This window comes from Marmota flaviventris, chromosome 19 (genome assembly GCF_047511675.1).
Source record: "Marmota flaviventris isolate mMarFla1 chromosome 19, mMarFla1.hap1, whole genome shotgun sequence".
In the NCBI taxonomy this organism is placed as follows: domain Eukaryota; kingdom Metazoa; phylum Chordata; class Mammalia; order Rodentia; family Sciuridae; genus Marmota; species Marmota flaviventris.
In genome coordinates this window covers 19,419,074-19,441,225 of record NC_092516.1, presented here as the reverse complement: position 1 = coordinate 19,441,225, position 22,152 = coordinate 19,419,074, and the positions used below count along the sequence as shown (strand labels likewise).

Genomic DNA, 22,152 nt, shown 5'->3' with positions numbered 1-22,152 from the left:
ACATGGACATGCACCCGAGGAACTTCCGGATCCGTGGGCCTAAACATGGATGTGTCCCTGGAACTTCTGGGTCCTTGTGCCTGTAAAGGGCAGGGCGTGACTCTCACAAGGGACGTGGCCCATGAAGGGGAGCTGAGCATGGGGCCTGTTGGGGGGCAGACTGAGCTGTCACACCCTGAACTTGAATGTGACGGTGGCCTCACTTCCCGACCGTCCCCTGGGTGTCACTTCGTCCCCTTCCAGGCGGTGCCGGGGAGGAAGTGAGACCAGGCACAGGGACACCATCTTTCTTCTCACTTAACCAGGTGCCCGGCCTGGCTGGGGACGGGGACGTCTCGTGACACTGGCTGCCTCCTGCATCCCTGCCCCAGGACCTCAGGGACCACAGGCGGGGACAGTCGTTGACATGATTCTCCCCTGGCCGCTCACCCTCAGCCCCAGGGTCTGCCCAGGGAGAGCTCTGTCTCCCAGAGGGTCAGGAGGCCCCTGTGACCTGCTGCTCCTTACCCACCGTCATCCTGGGCGAGCAAAGGTCAGGACACCAGACGCTACTGAGAGTGACATCTCCTGGATGGGCGGCTGGGGACTTTGCCTGTCCCCAGGCCTCGGACACCGCATGATCCCCCCCCCCTTCCCCAGAGACAGAAAATAACCCCACACTGCCCAAGACTTATTTTTAAGCTTTGGATTCTGAAATTTTCCTGCTGCCACCTTCTTTGTGAAGCCAGTTTTCCAACAGAGACAATATTCCAGGGGAGAAAAAAATAAAAAACCAACATGGAGTCAATCAAACCAAGCTGACACATCTGGTCCTCCCAGAGAAATCTGGATTGGGGGGAGAGCAGCCATTCTCCACTGGCGAAATAGTGAAGTTCCCTTGTCCTTATTTTGTGTAAGCAAAACAAATAATCTGATGTTGACTCATCAAATTATTTTTGCTGAATGCTTGGCTCATAGGAAAACTGATTCTGTTTTATGGAATGAAGTGTTACCTGATTTTAAAATGTAAAATGAAGCCAATTAGGATTGTTAAATTCCACTGTCATAATTCTGTTCTTTGATAGCAGAAATAAATAAACCTTTAAAAAAATAAAGAAAAAAAAAGGAATAATTCGCTCCTGTTGACCTAGACAAGTGTTTCCTTTTTAAGAAAGCCGTTTTTAGGTGTGATTGAGTTTTATTTGCCTTCTTTTTGATTTTCTGTAGCTTTAAACATGATATTTAGGGTGGAGACATTTTGGGTACTTTTTCTGCACGGTCTTCTTTGGGTTTCCTGGACCTCTGGATCGATGTTTGTCATTCATCTGGACAATTCTCAGCTGTTACCATTTCAATTATCAATGTTCTTTTCTTGTTTTCTTCTCCTTGAGATATTTTTATGACACATACACACCACTTCCGCCCCTGACCCGCGCGGGCAGCTGAACAAAGGTCCCTTGTGTAAATTTATGGTGACACAAATTAAAACACAGACATAATTTACTTTGACCCAAGCTTCAGGACAGCTCCCCCCACCCCCCAAGTCTGGGCCTGGTTGCAGTTTTCTCCGCAGACTATGTTTTCTGTCTTGCCTGTTAGCAGGTTTTATCTATTTTCTTTTTTTCTGAAATCCAGTTGTGGTGACTTGAGTAATAGGAACTGAGATAGTTAGGATTTTAGTGGGAGGTTTTAGGACCCTCTGGCTAGGAACTGGGCTGGGACCCCTGTTTGCTGGGGCCAGCGATGTCAGAGGCTACGGCTTGCTCCTTGTTTCTCCTCCCCTCCCCTCTCTGTTTGGGTTTCCTGAAGGACTCCTTCTTAAATAAAGTCTGTCTGTGGCTCTCGCACTCACCACCGGCTGGAATTATTCCGGAGCCTGTTAATGAGGTGGTTGGGGGTTGGGGAGGGAAAGACTCTGTGATATAATTAGGTCTCGCCATCTCAGTGGGCCTGAGTCCCAGGCCTATGACTTCAAGATCATTTCTTCGACCATTTTTTTTTCTTGCCTCACTTGAGACAGGAAGGCTACGGAGCGCTGGCTTTAACCTCATTTCCCTCCTCGGGTCAGATAAGGCTCTGATAGAGTACTTTCCTCTGGAGGGAAGGCCTTTGTTAGGAGAACGCTTTGGGTGTATTTCCTAATCTCATTTCCCGCCCCCTGAGTGTACTTAAAAGTGGTTATTCCCTCCCTGTGTTTCCTGAAGCGTGAGGATATTTTTCTTTGATCTTTCAGAACGTGCTAGACACCTAGAAGTGAACCATGCAGGTGGGAGGCTCCTCCAAAGACTTGGTCCCCCAGAAGTTTCCAACTTTCCAAGCTGGTTCACACACTCAACCTCGTGCCATTTATCAAAATCGCCATTAAAGGGTTCCTACCAGTGATTTGGTTCTGATACCCTACATTCATCTGCTTATCTGGATTTTGGGGGGTGACCGTTTGCTGGGTCCTCGATTCTCCAATGGATCTAAGAAAAGTGTTAGGCTTTCCACGTCAGCGTTTCTCCTGGGAGCAGGGCGGTGAAGGGTGCCACCTCTGGACGTGTGGGAAGTGTACCGGGAGCCCCACCTTCCAGCTGTAAACAGTTTGGCTCCCACGGGGAGCAGACGCTGAGGTCAGGATTCTGATGCAAGCAGCCATCCTGGGAAGACCAGCAGAGACCTAGTGATCCTCGGGGAAGCCAGACGGGGAGGGCAAAGAGTCCACCCTGGGTTATGGATCAGGGAATCACTCTTTTCCCCTGGGCTCAACTTTGCCAGAGAACTCTGGGAAACAGTGGAGAATGGGCACCTCAAACCTATTCCACCAAGCGGGGCGGGAGCTGGGGTCTTGAGACACCTACTTCTCTCAGTCATTGGTTGTTGGCTCAGATGATCAATGATGATCCACGACGGGTTGAGCGTGGTTCTTGGCCCGGGAAATGGCAAAGTGGTGGAATGCCGGCAAAGGAACATCGACAGCAAGGTTGCTCCGTCTCTCAAGTGAGGAATGACGTCCGGAGGGTCCCCCACCCCGAGAACCAGAGATGGACAGGCCGGAGAGAAGGAGAGGGAGAGGAATAAGTGTGGGATCTGAAGAAAGAAGTATTTCCAAGCGTATTTAAAGCATCCCTCATTCTCCCCCGACACGATGCTGGGTACGTTGAATTCCCAGGTGTCAGTCAAGGGGAGAGTGGCAGGGCACAGTTAGCTGTTAAAATGTGTCCTGTCCTTTATCACCTCTCCCACAGAAAGGTACAGTCTGGTTCCCTCCTCTGCACTGTGGTATGGCCCCTGGGACTCTCCTAAGGAAGAGGATACTTGGTGATCATGTGACTTCCAGGGCTGGAAAGAAGCTACACTTGTACCTGCAGTGCCCCTCCCCCTCCCCCTCCTCCCCCTCCCCCTTCCCCCTCTCCCACTTCCTCCCTTCCCCCTCTCCTCCCTCCTCCCTTTCCTTCCTCCTCTATCTCAGCCTCTCCTCCATCTTCTCTCCCCCTCCCCCTCCCCCTCTGCCTCCTCTCCCCTCCCCCTCCCCTCCCCCTCCGCCTCCTCTCCCCTCCCCCTCTCCTCCCCTCCCCCACTCCCCTCCCCTCCCCCTCCCCCTCCCCCCTCCCCTCCCCCTCTCCCCTCCCCTCCCCCTTCCCCCTTTCCCCCCTCCCCTACCCCCCCCCAGCCTGTGAGAACTCAGCTCCCCTGGAGCCAACCGTGCTGGACTGAGCACTTTGGAGGGATCGCCCAGGGCTGGAGAGAGAGGCCTGAGGAGTCCCAGCTGCTGGGGACAGCCCAGCCCAGGCCCAGAGACAAGTTCCTCTTCCAGATGCTTCCAGCTGCCAGTTCTGGAGTCATCCCAGCCGCCTCCGAGGGGCGTTGAGATGAGCGGAGCCCTTTGAACTCTGACCGAGTTGCAGAATCAGGAGTGAAATCAACGTTGCTGATGTTTCGAGGAGCCGCGGAGCAGAGCCCAGACAGGCTGTCTCCACTGGCCCCGCCAGGCTGCGCCCATAAGCAATTAAGCGCGGCTGGGTTTGGGGGGAGCTTGTTGTGCAGCCGCCGAAGCTGGGTCCGCTGGGCTCCTAGAGCGGCTTCCCTCAGCCTGCCACAGACCCGGGGTGGCTGGAGGGCAGCGTGTCCTCCTGAGCCCGTGGACCAGGACTCTGGATCATGGGGACCCTGCTCCGGCTTCCTCAGCCTCCCTGGGGCTGGGGATGGCTGCTGACCTTGTCTGACTGAGAAGACACAGAGATCTGTGTGTGGTGGGGGCTTCTTTGGGGGCGTTGTTGGCTTTCCTAACAGAAAAGGTCCTCACACAGTGTCTTATCATCATGAGGGAAGGCCAAGTGACTGCCAAGTGGGACCCAGCATCGTCCCACGCCTGTCATCCCAACAGCTCAGGAGGCTGAGGCAGGAGGATGGCAAGTTCAAGGCCAGCCTCAGCAACTTAGCAAGGTCCTAAGCCACGTAGCGAGACTCGGCCTCAAAATAAATAAATAAGGCTGGGGATGCGGCTCAGTGGCTAAGCGCCCCTGGGCTCCATCCCAAAATAAGACAAACAAACAAACAAACAAAACCCCTGCAGGCTGGGAGCCCTGACATCCGGGCCACCTGAGTCCACTGCAGTCACAGCCGACATCTAGCCTTCTTGTAAGTCCTGGTGTCTCTGAGCAGCAGAACCACGCCAGTTAGGATGGACCTGTGGCCTCCACGTAACTGGAGAAAACGTAGATCTGTTTAGGCTTCTGTTCACAGAGCATTTTCAATTTTGCTTTGTAACAGAGCAGACCCGGGGGACCTCCTGACGGTTGGAATCATCTGAGACCTCTCTGCTGACTCGGCTCAACGGGCGCTGGTGGGTGACCTGCCAAGAACCCTGAGTCAGGCTCTGAGGACGTAGCCAGAGACTAGTCATAGGGGCTGAGGATTTGTCCCTTTTGCTGCTATCCTTGGGACAGAATGACAGTGGTTCCTATTTTATTATGTTAGGAAAGGCAGGTTCCACAAACGGGCTTTCTGTAAAGGAAATGGTGGTGGTGGTGATGGTGGTGGTGGTGATGGTGGTGATGGTGATGGTGGTGATGGTGATGGTGGTGGTGGTGATGGTGATGGTGATGGTGGTGATGGTGATGGTGGTGGTGGTGATGGTGATGGTGATGGTGGTGATGGTGGTGGTGGTGGTGATGGTGGTGATGGTGATGGTGGTGGTGGTGGTGGTGGTGGTGGTGATGGTGGTGGTGGTGATGGTGGTGATGGTGATGGTGGTGATGGTGATGGTGGTGGTGGTGATGGTGATGGTGATGGTGATGGTGGTGATGGTGATGGTGGTGGTGGTGATGGTGATGGTGGTGATGGTGGTGGTGGTGGTGATGGTGGTGATGGTGATGGTGGTGGTGGTGGTGGTGGTGGTGGTGATGGTGGTGGTGGTGATGGTGGTGATGGTGATGGTGGTGATGGTGATGGTGGTGGTGGTGGTGGTGGTGGTGGTGGTGATGGTGGTGATGGTGGTGGTGGTGGTGGTGATGGTGGTGGTGGTGGTGGTAGTGGTGATGGTGATGGTGGTGGTGGTGGTGGTGATGGTGGTGGTGGTGGTGATGGTGATGGTGATGATAGTGATGATGGTGGTGATGGTGACGATGTGATAGGACCTGACGTGCTGCAGCACTGCTATGTGCCTGGTCTGTCGCAGGCTCTTGCCATATATCAATCCATCTCCATTTTGCACATGAGAACCCAGGGGATCTTGTTCAGCCCCCACAGTTGGGCACTGTTGAGTGGGCACAGCTTCTTGCTGGAACCTGACAGATTCTGGGGGTCCCCTTCGCTTGCTGCAATGGGCAAGATCCCCCCCAGAGCAGTGCGCCGCAGGCCTAGTGATTCTGGCTGAAGAGCGGCGGACACCTGCTTGCTTATGTCACTGATTTCCAGGAGACAGACGGGGGGACGTTCATGAATTACGCTGGTCTCCTGTCCCCACTTTCTCTAGGCCACCACCAGATTAGGTGGCACACTTCCCAAAGTGGAGTGTGTCCCTCTCGGCTGGGAGCCGACCTGGGGCTGCCTGTCACTGGGGTGACAGCAGGGTCCTCAGCCTCAGCACCGTGGGCACCTCTATGCACTGCAGGCTCTCTCTCCATCAGGATCCTGGGCCTCCTCTACCTACTGTAGCATCCCCCTTAGTTTCGACAACCATAGTTACAAGCCATGGCCAAATATCCCCTGGAGAGCAAAGCATCCCCAGGATTACAGCGACTGTGTTAAAGGCGACAGACTTTGGACCTACATGATGTCATCGACCTCAGGACTCTGAGAAGACTCTCCCTTCCAGATGGCGGAGACCCTGTCCAATTTGTCTCCCTTCTCGTCCCCTGGGGATCCTCTATCGCTCATAACAGTGACGGGTCAAGCAATAGTTGTGACACGGAACACAGAATTGGGACGAGGACCAAGCTAGAGTGTAAACAGAAAGCCTGGGAGGGCCCAGGAGGGGGGACTGAATTGGGTTCTGTTACGATGGCGGCAGAGGGAGGTGGGCGCCTGCCTGAGCAAAGGTTGGGGTGCACAGGGGTATCTCAGGGAGGGTTGGGGGGAGGCAGGACAAGCCATGCAGCCCAGGGCCTTGTTACAAAAGGTCTTTGTTCTAGTCTGGACGTGGGGTATCTGGAAAAATCTCCTGTGCGAGGCAGAAATGTTGAGGGTGGAAATGATTAGATCAGGAGATCTGTAACCTAATCAGGGGATTGAGCCAGTTGATGGATTAATAATTTGAAAGGACGGCTCTGCTGGGGGTAACTGTAGGCAGCTGGGGTGGGGCCGGAGGAATTAGGTCGCTGGGGGCATGACCTCGGGGATGATATATTTGTCCCTGGCTCCTCTCCCTGTTTCCTGGCTGCGGGAGTGGACCGCTCTCCACCACACTCTCCCGCCATGATGTTCTGCCCCGGGCCCAGGACAATGGACTTGGCTCACCATGGACCGAACCTCTGAAACTGCGAGCCCCCCGATAAACTTTTCCTCCTCTAAGTTGTTCCCGTCAGGTGTTTTGGCCCCAGTGAGGCACAGTTGACTCGTATGGTCTTGAGCAACCTCTGGAGGGTGTGAAGTCTTCCAAGGGTTCCAAGCCAAGACCTTGGGTTTTAGAACAGTTCCTCTGGTAGCCGAGGGCGTGGACGGTGAACCACGGGGAGACTCGGCTGTGGATGGACTGGCAGGTGTCACGGTGATCTAAGGGAGAGTGGAGGCCCAGCAGAAGGATTCGAGGCATAGCCAGGCACCGTGGCTCACGCCTGTGATCCCAGAGACTCAGGAGGCTGAGGAGGAGGATCGCAAGTTCAAGGCCAGCCTGGACAACGTAGTGAGACCCTGTCTCAAAATAAAATAAAAAAGGCTGAGGATGTAATTTAGAGGATGTAATTAATTTAGCCTTTGCCTAGCGTGGCTTGGGCTCAGTCCCCAGTGCCACTTTAAAAAAAAGAACAAAAAGTAGCAGCACCCGGCGGGTGAGCAGGACTTCTCCAGCTCAATTCTGAGACCAGGGACGGGGTGGCCCCAGGGAGAAGTCAGAAGCAGCAAGACCTGAAGGTGAGACCAAGCCTTGGGTCACTGATCTGAGCCTGTTATCCACAGTGAGAGATGGACTTTCTATTTTTGGCCTCCATCAATCTCTCCCTCTCCCTCTCCCTCTCCCTCTCCCCCACCCCCTCTCTCACACACACACATATACACACACTCCACATCTCTCTGTCTGAAGCAAAGATCTACAAGGCCCTGTCTCCCCTGCAACCAGCTATTCACTTTATTTTCTATTCTGCTCTATCTTATTCTCAAAATGCTGATCAGGAGCGAAACAAGAGCAAATGTATGGATCTCACGGATGGGAGGTCCCCCACTCGGCCAAGCTGACCTCCAGGGGTAGAAACTGTAGGGGGGCTGCCTGGGGTGCAGACCGGCTGGGGCTGGGTTGACTACAAAGAAGGGAGAGGAGCTGTTCCCCGTCTTGATTCGGCCGCGGTCGCAGGGCTCAGGCCTTCATCAAAAATAAATACATAAAAATAAATGCCACCAGGGGACTTCCCGGGGCTGTGGCGGTGTTCTCTATCTTGAGAGGCATTTGCATGGCACAGGTGAGCGCCTCGGGTCAAAATGCACCCAATGGGCCGCTTAGGATGGGTGCAGGGCACTGTAGGCAAACTGTACACCAAAAAGGAGGGCAGAATGTTAAGTTTTGATGCAACTTACTTTTAAAGTGCATTAAGAAGCAAGATCGACTGAGGAATGCAGCCAGGAATGACAAAGTTCGTATTAGAAACATTACTTTATGTCAAGACAGTTCGCTCAGAAAAGAAGATTTTTCTTTTTTTTTTAATTTTTATTTATTCTCTTTAGTTATCTGTGCCAGTAGAGTGTATTTTGACCTATTATACATACACAGAGTACGACTTCCCATTCTTGTGGTTGTACATGATGTGTCGTTACGCTGGTCGTGTGTTCATATACGGACACGGGAAAGTGATGTCCAGTTCATTCCACTGTCTTTCCCATTCCCATCCCTCCTCCCTTCTCCCCACTCCGCCCCCTTCCCTGTGAGTCAGCATTCACGTATCAGAGAGAATATTTGGCCTCTGGATTTTTGGGGATTGGCTCATTTCACTTAGCATGCTAGTCTCCAGTTCCATCCAATTACCAGCAAATGCCATAATTCCATTCTTCTTCATGGCTGAGTAATATTCCACTGTGTCTATGTACTGCATTTTAAAAGAAGTCTTTTCAATCAATGGTGCAGGGCCACCCTCACGCAGATGAACAAAGTGGGATCCTGGCCTCGTTCACTCTGAACATATGAAAGACCTAAATGTAAGAGCTAAAGTTTAAAACTCTTAGGGAAAATGTAGACATAAATCTCCCTGACCTTGGGTTAGGCAAGGTTGTCTTAATTATGACAAAAAAAGTAAAAGCAATAAAAGAAAATGTAGATAAGTCAGAGATCATCGAGTTTAAAGGCTTTTGTGCTTTACAGGACTCGACCATGGTGGGTGTGGTTTGTCCCAGGCTTTGACTCGGTGTGGTGGTGCTCATGGGGCGGGAGCTTTATTTTATTTTATTTTTGGTACCAGGGCTTGAACCCAGGAGTGCTTCACCACTGAGCCACATCCCAGCCCTTTTATATTTTATTTTGAAACAGAGTCTCACTAAGTGACTGTGGGCCTGGCTAAGTTGCTGAGGCTGGCCTCCAACTTGTGATCCTCCTGCTTCAGCCTCCTGAGCCACTGGAATGGTTTGTGCCTCCACACCTGGCCAGTGGTAGGACCTTCAAAAGACAGGGTCTAGTGGAAGGTCCATAGGTCATGGGGACATGCCCTTGAGAAGGATTAAGGCAGTTCTTCTGGAGCCCTGAGTTAGTTCTTCCCAGAATGGGGTGTTATATAACAGTTCCTCCTCACCCTGGCTTCCTGTCTCACCTTGTGGACACTTCCTGCCATGATACCATCTACATGAAATCAGAGAATCTGGCACCATGTCCTTGAACTTCCAGAACAATGAGTTAAATAAGCTTCTTTTCTTTATAAGTTACCCAGCCTCAGGCATTTTGTGGTAGTAATAGAAAACGGACAAATACAGACACCATCCAAGTGAAAAGAAAATCCATGGGACAGGAGAAACAATTTTTGTAAATCACATATGGAATAAAGGACTTGTATCTAGAATATATAAACTGCTGTAATTCAATAGTAACGATGCAAACCACTGATTTTAAAAGGGGTAAAGAACTTGAATAGACAGTTCTCCAAAGAAGATACCAAAGTGGTCCAGAAAAAAAAAAATGCAAAAACGCTTAACCTCATCAGAGAAATGCAAATGAAAGCCAAAGTGAGATCATATGGCACACCCACCAGGATGGCTATTTAGCAGTTTGAGTCCGGAACACTCCCCAGACTCTCCCCGGGGCCATCTGGGGCTGCCCAGGACACTGCGGGCGGAAGACGGCCTGCGTCCAGTCCCTGAAGTTTGATCATTTCCAAGGCCAGTAACTACAATGGTTCTCCCACACCTGGAAGCTAATGAGTAATGAGCACTATTAATGCTTATTTCAAATGTAAAAAACCTTGAGATAATGTACTAAATTGTTCAGAAGGTTGTTTTCTTAGTGGAATGCTACAGGATTTTCTTTAGCATCATTGCTGGAGTTCCTGCCTTCGTCCCAGTGCCGGTGAGGAGGAGGATGGAAGAATTTCCAGTGTTGCTAAAAACCGGACGAGACTTCGGCTGAGAAACGGACGAGACTTCGGATCAAGCTAGTTGCCTGCAGAACTTACCTGGACTGTCATTTAAGCTAGCTGCCTGCAGAACTTACCTGGACTGTGATTTACCTGGACTGTGAGTTAATCTATTGAGACACTACTTTACCTGGACTGAGACAACAAACTGTAATCTACACAAATTGTAACTCTTTGTATCTTTGCAAACGGTGTCATTGCTGGTATAATTTTTCCAAGGGCTTCTTGCATGGAGCCATCAAGTGGCTTGGTATTGTGGCATTTTGTATCCTCCCCTTCTGCTTGTAGCAGATTATTTATGGTGTTTGTGTAAAAACCACTATGGTCGTTATTTAAATTAAACAAAAGGGGGAAATGTTAGAGTCTGTAAACAAGTCTGGATGGCACCTGGCAAAATGCCAGAGGGAGTGGTTTGTGAGGTAACACCAGCGAGCCATTAAGTGTGGAGATTCCTGATTGGTTGACTGCTGTATCTAGTTTATGCTAATTAGATAAGCTGTGTGGAATGTATAAATACTGCTCTTGTCCTGCAATAAACAGCTCCCACTCCTGCTGTATCAATGTACACAAGTTATTCTTCACCCCCCGGTTATTTTGCTGCAGCCGGACTGCGGCAGGTAATAACAAATGTTGGTGGGGAAGTGGAGAAATGACCACTGGGATTGGAAAGGGTCTGGCAAGTGCTCACGTGGTTCTGCCTACGGTGCTGTGAGCCAGCAGCTCAGCTCCTAGGTGTAAAGCTGGAGAAATGAAAACATACGCCCACATAAAGTTCTGAATACAAATGGCCAAGCAGCTTGACAGCAGGCCGAGGCGGGAAGGACCCAGATGTTCACCAGCAGTAAATAAAAGGTGATCTACCCACAACAGAGATAGCATTTGGTGATAAAAAGACACATGCCATACGATGAACCCTTAAAACATCATACTGGGTGAAAGAGGCCAAGGTAAAGGGCCACCAGTTCTATGATTTTATTTATGCAAAATGTCCAGGACGGGCAAATCTATGCCAACAGCTAGTAAGTTTGTGGTTACCTGGGCCTGGGAGACTAGGAGACCAAGGTTGAGAGGTCCAGGACTTCTTCTTGGGGTATGAAAATGTTCCAGCCCCGTACAGTGGTGCACACCTGTCATCCCAGCAGCTTGGGAGGCTGAAGCAGGAGGATCACAGATTCAAAGCCAGCCTCAGCAACAGCGAGGCCCTAAGCAACTCAGTGAGACCCTGTCTCTACATAAAATACAAAACAGGACTGGGGTTGGGGCTCAGTGGCTGAGTGCCCCCGAATTCAAACCCCACCCCACCCCCCCCAAAAAAAAAAATGAAAAAGAAAGAAAATGTTCTAAAATTGGTGGTGATGATGTGGACACACCAAGGCCATTGAACAACTTTCAAAAATCAGTAAAAAGCGCCCCGTGTGGTGGCACACGCCTGTCATCCCTGCAACTTGGGAGCCTGAGGCAGAAGGATCATGAGTTGAAGGCCAGCCTCAGCAATTTAGCATGGCCCTAAGCAACTTAGAGAGACCCTGACTCAAAATAAAAAGGGCTGGGGATGTGGCTCAGTGGTGAAGCACCCCTGGGTTCAATCCCTGGCACCAAAAAAAAAAAAAAAAAAAAAAAAAACCAAAAACCAAACAAACACCTCAAAACTCAATAAGCAGAAAACAAAGACTCCACTTTTCAAAATGGGCAGAACTTGTAAGCCCAGACATACAAACATGGACATACAGCAAATAAACACACGAACAGAGGCTCCACATCATTAGCCATTAGGGACATTAAAAACACAGCAAGAGGGCCCGGGCCGGGGCGGGGGCTCGGAGGCAGAGCAGGCGCCTAGCGGGTGTGAGGCACTGGGTTCGAACCTCAGCACCACATAAAGTAAAATAAAGAAGCTGTGTCCACCTCTAACTAAAGAAAAAATTTAAAAAAATACAATAAGATATCATTGCACAAATATTCGAATGGCTAGAGACTTTTTAAATAGTGACAATACCAGGTAACAGTAAAGGACTGGAGGGACCCCAATTCCCATACAGCGCTGATGCGGGTGCAAACGGATACAGTTGTTAGGAAAAGTTTCTTACGTAGTAAAATACGAGCCCCTTGCCCCCTTCTAGGACTTACCCCGGAAAAAGGAAGACCTAGGCCCCTACACAAACCCTGTCTGCAAAGGTGCGCAGGGATTTTGACTGTGACGAAAACGGAAACAATTCAGATGTCCCTTAGCTAGCAACCGGGACAGAGAAAACGATCCATCCACCCAAGGGCATGCGACATGGCAATATAAGGACATCTGTGGTACAGAGGACACCCCACACGCACGCATCTCGGATGCTTGATGCATTACGCATTCCCTGGGAAGCCGCACTCACATGCTCCATACCATGTGGCTCTATTTATAGGGCCAAGTATAGGGACAGAAAATAGGCCAGCAGCGGGGGGTCAGGGGTGGGAGGCAGGGTCGGCTGCACAGGGCATGGGAGAACTTTCTGGAGGCAGTCAACTCTTCTGGGTGGCTTACGGTGGCAGCTGCTGCCCTGGGTTTCTCAAGACCCATAGAAAGGACCGTGCGTTCAAGAGGACGCACCCGGCTGTCCACACTTCAATTGTAAAAATGCCTACTCACGGTGGGGTCTCCGCGGAGGGGACACGGGGACTCGCTGGACAACTCTCTTGACGTCTTAGTGGGTCTGAACACGTTCATAATCATAGGTTTGGTGGAAAAAAACATCAAAAAGATGTTGGGTGGCGGTTGAGCATAAAGAAATGCCCGAGGACGCACCGGAGACGGGAGTCGACTCACTCCGCCTTTCCCAGCTTGGCCGTGACTTTGAAAACGACTGCTTGAGACCAGATGGTGGCATCTGACCTTCCCCTGGGCTCCTGGTCGGTGCACTGCACTGGCCGATGATGTCCCCCTCTTCAGGCCCCGAGATGGTGGAGGTCCCATGGGAGGCTGGGGCGCATGCCCTACTCCTTCCTATCCTCCGAGGGGCGCACCTTAGAGGGAAATGCCACATCCTTTCTCCACGTCAGCCTGGGTGGAGCGCAGAGGGCAGGGATTCCCGGAAGTCACCAGTGTGGATGACAAGGGCGAGCCCTGTCCCATCAGCTAGGTCAGATTTGGGTGTCTCCCCTTCTCTCTGGGTGAGCAGAGGCTTCCCAACAGGGACAGAGGGTCCCTTTCTCACCAGCCTTATCTCGGGGGACACAGGGCCAGGCTTACTTTAATGTATTGATGGAACCCGTCCCTGTATGTGCCAGATTATTGAAGTGGTGGGTAATGTCAATTTATAAGGGGGACGTGAACCAGGAGGTGTTCCCATTGGGGAAGCCCCCAGTGGGTCGATTTCTGCCTTTGTTTTGTTTTGGGGGTGGGGGGTGCTGGGGGTGGAACTCAGGGCCTTGCACTGGGCTAGGCAAATGCTCTACCATCTCATTCCATCTTCAGCCCTATTTTTTCTTTTTATTTAGAGTCAGGGTCTCCCTGAGCTGCTTAGGGCCTCGCTGTGGCTGAGGCTGGCTTTGAACTCGCGACCCTCCTGCCTCAGCCTCCGCAGCCGCTGGGCAGCCCTATTTTTAAAAGCTGGTCTTCCTGCCAAGGTTTTGCAGCCTGAGATAAAACCATGCCCTCCTCACCGGCCTCATCCCTGCACACTCCAGCTCTGAGGAGGAGCCGTACCTCTTTCCCCTTCCCATAAACCTTTTCTCTGTCCCCACCCCCACCCTGGAGAACTCCTATGCACCCTCCAGTGCCCCTGCTCAAATGGCCCTCACCCGTGGCATCTGGCTGGACTTCCCCTCAGGGGAAGATTCTTTTTCTCTGCATCTCCACCAACCTGCCCTGGCGGCTTGGGGTTGGGCTGGGTTTCTCTCTAAATTCACGAAATGCCCTAGGAATTTATGGCTCCAAATAAAATCAAGTCTGAAGCTAAGCCCGGGAGCCCCAGAGTATAATAAATTACTCTCCGTGGCTGGCTGGGCTCTCCGGTGTCACCAGGGTGAAACGGGGTGGGGGCAGGGCATCATATTATTGAAACCCTTAGGGGGGCCTCTGGTCACTGATCTGCCAAGGACACCGCTGCTGCTGCTACTCTCTGCAGTTTGGGGCCTGCTCTCCCCATCGGAGGCCCTGTATGTCCCCTTCCCCCCGCCCTTTCCTCCCTGGGAGGTTTCACTAGAAACAGACCTTGGCCTGGCTGCCCAGGGGAGGGGGCCGGGGTCACTGAGGCCAACACCCTGCTCCTGTGGCCCAGCGCTGACCTCACCACGTCCCTTCTCACCCTGCCTGGCCTTCTTCTGAACTGTGAGTCTTTTGAGGTCCAGGAAGGCTCATTGATCTTGGTCTCCAAAGAGTCTTTCTCACTGTGGGACAAGGACACGTTTCTGTGAGCCTCTCTGGATGTCCCCTTCCTTGTGGTCAACATGGGGAGAACAATAACGCCCTGATATCTTCGGATCGAGCCGAGCAAGCCCTCAGGATGGCACCCGGCAAGCATCAAGAGCACAGTTCACACTAGTTTACACCACGGCTTTTTCTTTCCATGATTGTGACTTGCCGTGATCTGTAGATGCCTACAGAGCAGCCATTCCCTCTCCCTTTTCCAATATAGAGGCTAAAAATGCAGGGTGCTTACCTTCCCAGCCTCCCCCCTTGCAGCTGGGGCACTAGCAGGTGACCCCCATCTTGGGCCAACGGGACTTGAATGAGACTGTGTGGGAGACTTCTGGGAAAGATTTTCCTCCCTGGTTAAAAAGAGACAGAGATAGAAAGAGAGACTTTGGACATTGTTATGGAGGAAGGAAAAGCTTGGTGCTTGGTGCATTTTGTGACCAGGAGGGCAGAGAGCCCCTTGGGACACTGTTGAATTTCTGCCCCAACCCCGGAACTTCCTACCTTAGAACATTTTTTTGTTGTTGTTGTTAAAAATGATCTGAAATGTCTTTATGATGAAGGCCAAAAGTATTCTTTGGAGCACATTGTCATAGAAATTTGTACTCACAAATGGTTGTAAGAAAGTGGTAGCACCAGGATGGAAATCTTGGACTCCTGAGGCCCAGTTTCAGTGGGTCAGTGAGTGCCCCTGCACCCAGCCCCTCTCTCCAGTTCAGGTTCCGAGCAGCACAGAGCTGGCTGCCCAAGAGTCAAGGCTGACACTTCTTGGTCCACAGACTCCTGCTTGGCCTCATGGAGCTTCTTCATGGAAAAGAGGGTGAATACACAAAAAATAAAGTATACAGCTGGTAGGGCGCTTGCCTAGCATGCAGGAGGCCCAGAGTTCAATCTCCAGGACTACAAAACATATATTTAAGAACAAGAGGCTGGGCACAGTGGTGCACGCCTGTCATCCCAGTGGCTCGGGAGGCTGAGGCAGGAGGATGGCGAGTTCAAAGCCAGCCTCAGCAATTGAAGGTGCTAAGCAACTCAGGGAGACCCTGTCTCTAAATAAAATACAAAATAGGGCTGGGGATGGGGCTCAGGGGTCAAGTGCCCCTGAGTTCAATCCCTGGTACTTCAAACAAGAAAAAGAAAGATCAAAAGATAAAGGAGACACAGAGACAAGCACCATGAACCATCTGAAATCCTCGGGCTGTGCTTCCATCCAGTTCCGCTGGGCCACCTGGAACCCGTGTCGAGCCCTGGTGACAGTCTGCTCTTGGCCCACAAAGAAACCCCTATCTGTCCTTGACCCTTGCTTATCCTTCCTCTCTGCTGCAGACCCCGTCTCCATGTGGCTGCGGAGCGGCTGCTGGGCTCTGCTTGGCTTGTTTCTGGTTAACTCTGTGGCTAGGAGGCATTTCACGGGAAAGACCACTGCACGGCATCTTTGTACCACAACAGCTGCCGGTCCCACGAGGGGCAGGGGGTTCCAGGAAAAGGCTGTGGGCTCCTTGCACAGGTGAGTGAGGCTGACGGTCAAAAACAAGCTGGAAAGTGAGGAGTGTTTGGATGTGGTTTGAGAGTCTTGGTTGGTCTCCACCAGACCAAGGAGCAAGGGTCTGGGAGTGCGAGAACTACTTGCCTGGCAAGTTCAAAGCCCTGGGTTCCATCCCCTACACCAGAAAACAAAACACAACCCTGACCCCTGAGTCCCTCTAGCTTCTCCCTCTTGCATATGCCATCTGCCATATTTTGATGCAAACAGGAAGGCCCTCACCAGAGGCTGAACAGATGGGGCTGCCCAGTCTTGGACTTACAAAATTGAAACAAATCTCTTTTCTTTATAAAACTCAGCCTCGGGTATTTTGTTATAGCAACAGAAAACAGACTATAACAAATGGTGTCATAATACATTTAGAGCATCTGATGGGCCTCCTGGAATCAAGAAATGTCATTTCTCTGTTCTAAAATTTTCAGTGGCTGGTGTCCTCTCTTTTATGTCATCACACTTCTGTACCATGTGACCATAGTTCATCTCCTACACTGATGGGTGCCTTCCTGTCACCTCTCCTCCTGGACCATTCTACTCCAGCTCTGCTTTCTGTAGTCAACAGTGACAAGCATCACCAGATTAATTTTCAAATTCTCATCCAACCTCCTTCCCTCTGCACCCATTCATTTTTCATGAAACGGTCTCTTCTACTAATTCACACAATATGGTCTCTCTCTCTCTCTCTCTCTCTCTCTCTGATGGAGGGTACTGGGGATTGAACTCAGGGGTCGAGTGCCTCTGAGCCACATCCCCAGCCCTATTTTGTATTTTATTTAGAGACAGGGTCTCATTGAGTTGTTTAGCGCCTCGCTGTTGCTGGCTTTGAACTCCCGATCCTCCTGCCTTAGCCTCCCGAGCCGCTAGGATCACAGGTGTGCACCACCGCACCAGGCCCCCACTCCTGACCTCTCTAATCAACTCTTCCTCTTACTTCTCCTCTGTCTTCTAAATCTCATCATTCGCCACATCCTTTTCTTTTCCCTACAACATTCTCCTTGTTCTGCTCATCCCTACGCTTACTTTTCCTGTCTTGGACACACAACCACTATCAAAGCCATCACAACACACAAGGAGATGGAGTCAGCAAGTGTTTCCCCCCCAGATCCACTCGCCCCAGCTCTTCTTCCCAGAATGAACCTCGGTGAGTGTTGGCTGGCCTTGTTCTCCCAGGGCACGATTTGATGCTGTGGTGTTTGTCACGACAGCTCTGTGGGTAGTTTTGTGGGCATTTCCCCTTGACGTCTCTCCAGCCCCCTCAACCTCAAACCTGCCTCAGGCCAAAGTCGATGTCTTTGCAGGCTCGGTTCTTTGTGCCAAGCCTCAGTGCAGTGTCACCATCCCATTGAGCAAGCCGGAGATAATGTTGTCATCTTTGACTTCCTTCTCTTCCTCTTCCCTGTTCTCTCTCATGGAAGACAGTCATGGTCCCCCAGGGCCTGTCCATGATTTCCCCACCCTGCAGCCATGTCCTGGTCTAGTCCTTCACCATCTCTTACCGGCACTGGAGTGATGTCCTCCCACCTGCTTTCCCTACTTTTCATTGTTTTTGGCAGCCTCTGTCAGATTCCTATGCAGTACCACGACTTAGACATAATGATTTGGGGGATGTTTGTTAGAGCGACATTACCTAGCCTATCCTGACTAACAGATACCCAATACATTCCAATAAACTCTTTTGGCTTAAATTATAAACTTTACCAGCACTGAACGGTTTTGTTCTTGAATCACAGTTACTCATTGCTTCTCTCCTTCTCTCACACTCCATTCAGGCTACAGTGGTGCCTGGGCACCTAGAGATCCTCCTGCCCCAGCCTCCTGAGCCACTGGAGTGACAGGTGTATGCCACTGTGCCCGGCAGAAGTTTCAATTCTGTTAACATCAGTAAATCCGCCTTCTCACCCACACTCATGCTGGGACAGGGGTAGGAGCCTGGGAGCTAACTCAGGCACAACATTCACAGTAGCTGTCCTGCCTGCAACAGTGGCCCCAGGTGAGCCTGGCGCCCACGATTCACGCTCTTGGGCCGCCTACCCCCCCTCAGAACCTGCACTGAGATACTTTAACTGATAGAATGCAAAGGAAATGCAGCTGCTGATCTGGACCGAAGCCTTCAGCAGGCCTGGTGGGTTCCCAGGATCATATTCTCAGGGTCCCTCAGCCTCCGGTACGAGACACCCAGCCACCTCGAGGTGACCGTGTGATGGGGAAGTGCACACTGGCCGCAGCCTCGGGGAGGAGAACTGAGAGTCCTGGCCAGCGCCGTGGGCAGAGGCTCCAGATCCATGAGGTCATCTGAGCCATGCCCATGGGTCCCACCCACTTGTGTCCCGACACCCAGAGGAGCCAGACCCGCTGAGTGAGTCAGGGTGAAAGAACAACTGCAGGTCACTCCTCCAGGTCCAGTCCAAGAGCCTTCTCCTCCCTGCCCATGATGGCCACTCCTCTGCAGCTGCGCTTGGTGTACATTGCCCTCAGCTGGGGTCAGCTCTCCTCCTCACCAAACAGATCCTGTTCTTCAGGGACTCATCTTGGCTGCCACTTCTTCTGTGGAACAGTCTGGAGTCTGTCCACTCTGAATGCTGGGTATTTTGACCTGTTTGGGAATATTGGGTGTTTTCAGACACAATCCACGAGCCCGCCCTTTCTTATTTTAACAGCTCATCAATTTTGTTTGGATGAACTATCTCTTTAAAAAAAAAAAAAAAATATATATATATATATATATATATATATATATATATATATTAGTGGAACTGTCAATCAAGTTGTTCGTTTTAGGCCCTTGGGTGGGACCTAAAGCCTGGCTGGGCCAATCAGCTGCTTCCTCTCCCTCTCTCTGGAGCAAATCCTAAGAAGAGGGGACAGAGAACTGAAGACAGATGCCAGGCCTGAGCCGACCTCCGTGGGCTGCTGCTGGGGGGCCTCCCAGGCTCCTCTGACCTGTGGCCTTCCCTGTGAGCCCGTGAAGCAGTCTGGAACAGACAGGGGTGCTCCCCACGCACCCCATTTATTCCTCTGCATTTCCCAGGCCCTGGCTGTTAGGTCGGGCCATGTGACCAGTTCTGACCCGTGATATCAGAGTGGAAAATGACATCTAGCTTTCAGGCTGAAGCTGTTAAAAACAAACAAACAAACCCGGTGCAAACCTGCGGTCACGTGGGGCTGCGTGTCTGCGGTGGCGTGGCTGCAAGGTGGCAGGCCGTCCACGGGTCTGGGTCAGAGCCTCCTTGCTCTAGTTCCGAAGGCCTGGTCTCCACCGTGGTGCTCGCAGGAGGTGAGGGGAACTGTCAGCTGTGAGCCTCGTGGGAGATCACTAGGGATCACCAGGGGTATGTCCTTGAAGGCACAGGGGGACCCCACTCTCTTCCTCTTCCTCTCTTTTGCTGTCTGGACAGGACTTCAGTGGTTTTGCTTCACTATGTGCTTCTTCCAGCTCTTCTGCCTCACCATAAGTCCAAAGGTTATGGGGTCCAGAAATCATGGGTTGGGCTTCCAGAAATGTGAGCCAAAATAAAATGTTTCTCTTTGTAAGTTGATTATCTCAGGTATGTGTTACAGTGAAGCTAAGCTGACCCACATGGGCTATGTACCATGACTTACATATAATGATTCGGGGGATTTTTGTTAGAGCAGCATTACTTAGTCTATCCTGACTAATAGATACTCAATACCCTTCCAATAAATTCTTTTAGCTTAAATTATCTGGAGGCAGTTTCTTGAACCTAAAACAACAAATAAACGCTACCAGCACTTCACAATTTCTTTCCTGATCTCACTTACTAAAGTGCATCTATTTCATTTTTCCTTATCAGCTAAAAATGACTTGACCACAGGGGCTATTAAAGTCCATCCTCACAGGGCGGGGGATATTGGTCAGTGGTAGAGCACCTGTCTAGCATGGGCAAGGCCCTTTGTTCAATCTGTGTATTGTAAATAGTTTTTCTTTGCATCTAACCAAGCTGCCGTAGACTTACAAGGCTCTTGGTAAATATTTATTGTGAAGAAGACAAAAAGTGAATGAAAATGAAAAATTTGATGAGTCAACTAGATACTTCCTTTTCAATTGTGGTTTCTTAATCCATTTTCAAGTGACTTTTAATTAAAAGAGATTTAAAAATATGATTGTACTTCTACTTGTGTTATGATAAATGGCATACATAATAAATTAACAATATTTTTTTTAGTTGTCAATGGACCTTTATTTTACTTATTTACATGTGCTGCTAAGAATTGAACCCAGTGCCTCATGCGTGCTAAGCAAGCGCTCTACAGCCTCATTTCCCATAATAAATGTTTTTTTTGTGTGGGGGCAGGTACCAGGAGATGAACTCAGGGTCACTAAACCACTGAGCCCCATCCCCAGCCCTATTTTGTATTTTATTTAGAGACAGGGTCTCACTGAGTTGCTTGATGCCTTGCTTTCGCTGAGGTTGGCTTTGAACTCACGATCCTCCTGCCTCAGCCTCCTGAGCCTCTGGGATTATAGGCATGCACCACTAGGCCTGGCCATAATAAATATTTTTAATCATTTTATAATTTTAAAGATTTTGTAAGAGATTACAACTCTATTATTATGATAGCAGCATTCATACATATATATGTACATATATATATATATAATCACATATAGTCATAACTTCAAAAACCTTTAAGTGCCAAAAGAGTAAAATGCTTTTGAAACATCAGAACAAAATTCACTGAGCTCTTAAATCTGTTGGACACAATATAGAGGGTTTTTACTCTTCCATCTTCCAACCCAATCCAACTCCTAATCCTGATGACTATCTTCTAATTATTGGCAAAAGGAAAAGTTTTTTTTTTTTTTGAAAACTTTGAAAATCATGATTAAATCAGGAAACAAAACCCAGGACCCTGAAACCATGAAGATAAACCATGGAGAAGAGGAAATTACTACATTTTTGTCCATTTAAAAAGAAACACATGTGAAGAGGGAATGATTGACAACCTGCTCCCAGAGAGGGAAGAAGAGCGGAAAGAGACCTGGCTTGGCTAGAATAAGCTTTAAGAGCGCGGGACTCGGGTCTAAGGGATGGGTGTAGGTGTGTTCGAGATCAGAGCTTCCCCAGCCTTCACAGGCTTGTCATTCACCTGCGGATCCTGTTGAAACAGAGCAGCGGCGCACGCCTGTAATCCCAGTGGCTCAGGTGGCTGAGGCGGGAGGATCTCGAGTTCACAGCCAGCCTCAGCAAAAGTGAGGCGCTAAGCAACTCAGTGAGACCCTGTCTCTAAATAAAATGCAAAATAGGGCTGGGGATGGGGCTCAGTGGTCGAGTGGCCCCTGAGTTCCATCCCTGGTACCCCCAAAATAAAATAAAATAAAAGACAGAGCAGAGCCTCAGATTCACCTTGCTAGAAGTCTCTCAAGGTCACAGGGAAAACCGATTCTGCTGGCCCATGGGCCATACTTGGAAATTAAAAGCAGAAAACTCTTGTGGATATAGACACTGCATTCCAAGAGCTCTTCCAGGGCCTGATCCGGGGTCTTGATCGGCTGGCCCTATTTCACCCTTCAATCGCTTTCTTCAGGTTGGTTAGGAACTCACTGAGACCTTGTGTCTTATCTGCAAATTGATTCTCTGGAAACCTCATCTTTTTTAGATAAGAGGCAGGAACACGGAAGTGGGCGAAACAGAGGTCTGAGAAGGAAAAGCAGACTTAACGAATTTTCTGTAACTAAGAACGTGTGCCCTTGACTGATATTGAGCTTTATGTTTTTTGGCAACTTTTCTAAAAAGACCTGCCATTGGTTTGTTTCGTCCATACAGCATGAAAAGCAGGCAGATTAGTGGTGCCACTCCCGGGGCTGAGGCCGGAGGCAGGAATCTCACTGGAGCCCAGGCGTTCAGGGCCGGCCTGGGCCACATAGTGAGGCCCCACTTAATAATAATAATAAAAACGTTGTTGATCGTAAGGAGAGACCAGGCCACTGCTAGCTGGCGGAAGGAAAGAGATGGAATATTATCAGAAGCTGA

General features: G+C 50.4%; 2 long non-coding RNA genes across 3 annotated transcripts; both read right to left on the bottom strand.

Annotated features, from left to right (window-relative positions):
* Nucleotides 1-1,461: 1,461 nt before the first annotated feature.
* Nucleotides 1,462-3,329, bottom strand: LOC117794809 (uncharacterized). Its single transcript, XR_004618681.2, has 2 exons — nucleotides 2,820-3,329; nucleotides 1,462-2,618 (listed from the first exon to the last, which is right to left on the bottom strand). It is a non-coding gene; the product is annotated as an uncharacterized lncRNA (long non-coding RNA).
* A 311-nt stretch (nucleotides 3,330-3,640) lies between these two features.
* On the bottom strand, nucleotides 3,641-15,419 carry LOC114103049 (uncharacterized). Of its 2 annotated transcripts, XR_003584594.3 has the most exons (4): nucleotides 15,230-15,419; nucleotides 14,864-14,972; nucleotides 6,919-7,311; nucleotides 3,641-4,813 (listed from the first exon to the last, which is right to left on the bottom strand). It is a non-coding gene; the product is annotated as an uncharacterized lncRNA (long non-coding RNA). The 2 variants fall into 2 exon arrangements; XR_003584592.3 differs by lacking the exon at nucleotides 3,641-4,813 and having other exon boundaries at nucleotides 6,344-7,311.
* Between the last annotated feature and the right edge of the window lie 6,733 nt (nucleotides 15,420-22,152).